Source organism: Podarcis liolepis (assembly GCF_965112155.1).
Source record: "Podarcis liolepis genome assembly, chromosome: 6".
NCBI classification, from domain to species: domain Eukaryota; kingdom Metazoa; phylum Chordata; class Lepidosauria; order Squamata; family Lacertidae; genus Podarcis; species Podarcis liolepis.
The window spans coordinates 11,181,987-11,187,431 of record NC_139559.1 but is presented as its reverse complement, the minus strand read 5'-3'; positions in this window follow the sequence as shown (position 1 = coordinate 11,187,431).

The following is a 5,445-nucleotide window of genomic DNA, read 5'->3' as shown; positions in this document are numbered from 1 at the left end:
AGATGATCCTCAAGGCTCCATCCAACTCTACAATCCTATGATTCTACAGAGGAGGATGGGAGAAGGAAGCAGTGGAACTGGCAAGTGGCTCCTCTTCCTCCTCAGTTGCCTCAGACTCACTTAAACCTGTTGCTTGTCAGCCTCCAACCCATCTAACCCTCTTCCTCCTCTGACCTGTCTCCTGCACCCCACCACCATTCTCCTGGCTTGGTGCCTTCCCACTCGGATGCTTCCCTGGCAGCATTCCCTAGCTGTAGCCCCCAACCAATTCCTCCCCGTCTAGTCAGTCCCTGACATCCTGCCTCTGCCTGTTTCCTCCTCTTTAGGCTCAGTGTTGCCTCTGTAGGACTTAGCGTGGAGGAAACCAGAGATAAAAAATCATAGAATCATAGAATAGAATCATAGAGTTGGAAGAGACCACAAGGGCCATCGAGTCCAACCCCCTGCCAAGCAGGAAACACCATCAGAGCACTCCTGACATATGGTTGTCAAGCCTCTGCTTAAAGACTTCCAGACTGCACCCATTGCTTCTTCTGGCTCTGCCTTCCATTGCCCTCCATCCCACCTTTTGCCCTGCCAGCCCCAATGGGCACCAGTCACTATTGCACCTGGCACTTACCCAGTGACTCTGCTCAGCAGAGCCAAACGGTACCTTCCCTTCTGGTGGCAATGCTACTCATGATCCTTCACATTGTGTGTTGAAGCATGCCTGGAAGCAGGGTCAGGGAAAGGGCTGCATAGCTCAGTGGTAGAGCCCATGCTTTGCATGCAAATGTTGCAGGTTCAATTCGTGCTGTCCCCAGGTCGGACGGAGACCCTGCCTGAAACCCTGGCGAGCTGCTGCCTGCCCATGTGCAGCAGACTTTGCGCAGCTCGATGGCAAACGGCCTGACTCGATAAACAGCAGCTGCCTGCGTTCCATCTGAACACCCTGCAGACAGCTCAATGTACAGAGAGTGGAGTCAGATAACTAATTTATTTTGCTTCAACAAACATTGACTTTCCATCACCGACTGGTTGGGGAATCAAGTGGAATTCTGTTGCCTGAAGCGATCCAGTGAGCATTAGACTGTGTACACATTGCTGGCTTGCAACGCAGCAAGGTTGTTCCTCCCCTTGCCCCCGTGCTGCGTGGCAAATTGCATTTGCATGCGGTTGTGCGCATCAGCCCCCTGGCTGAGCATAGTGATGTGCAGGTGTCTTTGTATGGCTTATGTTTTCAAACCGGACAGAAGTTGCTTTGGAGAGAGACACATCAAAATACTGAAGAAACCGCAGGAGATGTTTAGGTTGTGTCTAATGCCATGTGTACACCGCTTACTTAAACCAGCAGTGGGGCCACCCTGGATACAGAGTAAACAGGAGTGTGTAAACAGCCTTAGACTCTGCAGCCTCCAGGAGGAGGGCCTTGGCTCACTGGTAGAGAGTCTGTTCCGCATGCAGGAGATTCCAGGTTCAATCTTTGCTATCTCCAGGTAGGACTGAATGAGACTTCTGCCTTAAACCCCCAGAAAGCTTCCACCATTCTGTGTATATGATCCTGAGCTGGATACACCAATGGTCTTATTGTCTATAACGCAGCTTCCTACTAGGCTCCTATGCTCCACCACTTGTTAGACAAGGTAGATTTTTGTAACTTGTCAAGGCGTGCCGGTTCATCCCTTACTGGAACCCCCTCTGATAAAACCGTTCTGCTTAATTCCCGTCACTTGGTGATTGCAGAGGGAAGAAACGCCACGGTGCTGCTGCAGCAGCACAACTGCATGCCTTCCTCTGCCCCCAGCTGCAACAAAACATGTCTCTCCTGCATTGGTCTCTGCAGCCACAGCAGGCGCTGCAACCGCCCAACAGCTTGACCTCACCCCGAAAGGCGCGCTCCTCCATTGTCTCCCCAGACAGACGGGTGCCAGTCGGGTGATTGCAAATGCTCACATTCAAGGGGGAAATTAGGCTATCTGAATTGATGCAAATAGTAGTAGATCATTTCCTCATAGTATCAGCTGGCCTGGTCTGAGCAACAGACCTTGGCTGGTGGGATGGTGGGAGAAGTGACTCAGTATCTTGCATTGCCAGTGATATTTTTGCTTCAGCTCAGCCCCATGGATAAGCTCACACTTGAGCTGCTGCAGATCAATTCAATCCCAGGAAGCAGAGCTGAGATCCTATTTGCCAGGCAACCCTCATTCAGCTGCAACCACCCCCTCCTAGTCTTTGCTATCGGATGAGTCTGGGTCCCCATCCGGACTATACATTTAAAGGAGTGCCGTACCATTCCAAACAGCCGTGGCTTCTTCCAAAGATTCCCAGGGACTGTCTCTTGCAAAAGGTACTTAGTTGTTAGGAGACCCCACCTAACCTCCTCACAGAGCTTCCTGCTTGTTAAACCAGCCTGGGAAGGGTGGCTCTGCCACTGTGAGGGGAATAGGGATCTCCTAAATACTCTCAGCACCCTTGACAAACAACATTTCCCAGGATTCTTTGGGGGAAACCACAGACTTTAAAAGTGGCATGATACAATGTTAAATGTACAACACAGATTGGGCCTGGGTTATAAAGGCACATAGGGTGTTGGAGGACGACAGGGACTCTTACTTCCTCCTCTTCCATCCCTTCTTCGCCACAATATTCTGCAAGGGCCTCTGGACGATGCTGTTGCAAGGCCATAGCTAAGTGGTAGAGCAGGCATAGGCAAACTCCGGCCCTCCAGATGTTTGGGACTACAATTCCCATCATCCCTGGCCACTGGTCCTGTTAACTAGGGATGATGGGAATTGTAGTCCCAAACATCTGGAGGGCCGGAGTTTGCCTATGCCTGTGGTAGAGCATCAGCAGGAAACCAAATCCACTGAATCTACCCTCTGATGTTTCCATGCAGGTCTGGAAATCTCCCCTGCCTGAAATCCCGCAGAGTCACTAGATGGGCCTGTGGTCTGACCTGAAACCAAGCAGTTTCCTATCCTCCTTTCTCTGTCCCTGCGTCTCCTTTGTGAAAAACGTCTGCTTTGAAATGTAACCATTACGGAAACAAGCTCACGGTTGCCGCTGATCAAAGCAGACTTGCCAGAGTGAAAATGCACCCTGAGATTGGGAAAACACTTATTAATGTTGACAAATAAGAACTGTCATTTCCCCCACCCCAGATGGTAAGTATCATGAATCTGTAATTGGTCCTCTTTTGTTCGTGCTCCTTTCCCATTCATGTATAAGAAGCAGACCATGCAACAAAATTCTTAGGCTCGCATCCAGAAGGAAAAACATCTCTTTTCTCCTTCAGTATTGATGTGCTTAGCAAAGAACGTTGCTTTCAGAACCAGCCCAGTTTGAAAACTTGCACACATTGCTAACAGGATGACTAAGGGCTGGAGTTGTCAATTTTCAACTTCAGTCCATATCATCCCATGTGCAAAATGGAGGCTTTTCCACCTGCGGGGATAATAAAATTTGTCTATCTTCCAGGGTTATTGTAATGATGCCTGAACTAATGTCTGTGGAATGCTTTTTGCATTAATATGAAAACATATGCTAAGTGTTCTTATCTTTATTGAAGACTCATTAGCCCCTATTTTTAAAAAAATCATACAGATTTTCTTTTTTTTCTTGTGTGTCTTGAACTTTCAGGACAGTTTAGAAGGCCAAAATGTGGGTGCTTCTTTGGAAATCTTTAACATTGCCGTTATGCAATATTTCATATTTTAAATAACCATTTGGTAGTGTGGTGTTGTTTTTTAAAGGCTTCTCAAAAGATTCAGTCAGTCTTCTGAGTGAACCTTTAGTGTGGTGAACTCCCTGTGGAAATCTCCCCTGGATTATTCAGAAAGGTCTTTGAAACACAAATTTCCTTTTCCCAACCAATTTTCATTGATATTTTCATTGACGTTATTGTGATTTTGTATGCTGCATGCTGCCATGGTGTATATACTTTCTCTCTCTCTCTCTCTCTCTCTCTCTGTATGAAAATGTGGCCTATACTTTTTCTTTAGATTTTATGTATGTGCAAATCACCCCCTTTCTTTGCAATGCAAAACAAACAAAAACAAGGTAAGCAAGCCCCTTATTTCCTGTGGCTCCTTTTTCAAACATGGGTCTGGAACCCTAAAGGGATTCCAGAAGCAATTGGGGGAGAAGCAATTGGAGAAGCAATTGGGGGAAAGTAGTCAGCAGCAAGAGGGCTAAACCATCACTGCCTGGGAGTTTTGTGTATGGGGGTGGAGAAGCATTCCAACGTGATTTTCCCATGTGCTGTCTGAAGTGGTGTGGTCCAGCAAGTAGTGCACCACACATGATGGGTCTGCTTCTTGTTTGGTTCATTCTGCAGTGGCAAAATGCTCCTGAAGAGAGGGCCAGCCTAGGATATTCAGCTTGGCCCCTAGGCATTGGCTCCTAGAGCCGCAGAAATCTGCTCATGGTCCGGCTACTGTATGTTTAGTTTATCTTGTGTTGTTTGCTGTTTGCGCGATGTCTCTGTAGTAGGAGTATGGGACGGCTGATTTAAATGGTTTTAAATCATGTTTCGCTTGTCGCCCTTCATAAGCCTTTTTGCAATGAAGCCTCTCCATGGAGAATCTTTCTTAAAAGTTGTGTGTGTTTGTGTGTGTGTCTGTGTGTGTGTGTGTGTGTACACACACACACACACACACACACACACACACACACACACACATGGTTTAGTGGATGAGGCTGCCCCTCATCTGTGCTGGAGTTAGACTCAACTTCCTGGGCACAAACAAAAGACAAGGCTAGTGCCAGTCAGGTTGGAAAAAGCTAAGATTCAAATACTTGATTGGCCATGAAGGGGAGGAGAACAGCTCAGTGGCATCATCCATGCTTTACAGGCACAGGATCCGAAGTTCAACCCCCAGGTATAGCAGGGAGACAGTGCTACCTGGTCAGTGCAGTAGATACAGGGCTAGTTGCACCAATATTTTGACTTTGTGTAAGGAAACGTCCTATGTTCCTATGCGCTGTAATCCAACAACACCTGGAGTGCCACTACGATGAATGGACCTGTCCATTTCAGTTCCCTCAATTTCTTATTTCCCCACCCCAATCTTAAATTCAGTTTTCCACAATTTTGCAGCATCCTGTGAATTGTTTTTTTTAAAATCTTAATGAAAAGTTATCAGCATTTTAGCATGAATTTCTCCTACTCAATGTATCTTTGCATGAATTTTTGCCCAATGGACATATTTTTGCAAATCAGTTTCCCCTAATATAATGCATGTTTCTAGGCTATTTTCACTTGTGCGTGGATATTTCAGCACACTTTCCCCTTGTATATGCAGGGTGTTTTCCCCCCCTACATGTTTAGGGAAGCTTTTAATGTTTGATGCATTACTGTATTTTAATATTTTGTTGGAAGCCCAGCCAGATGGGCGGGGTAATAATAATAATATATTATTATTATTATTATTATTATTATTATTATTATTATTATTATTACATGTG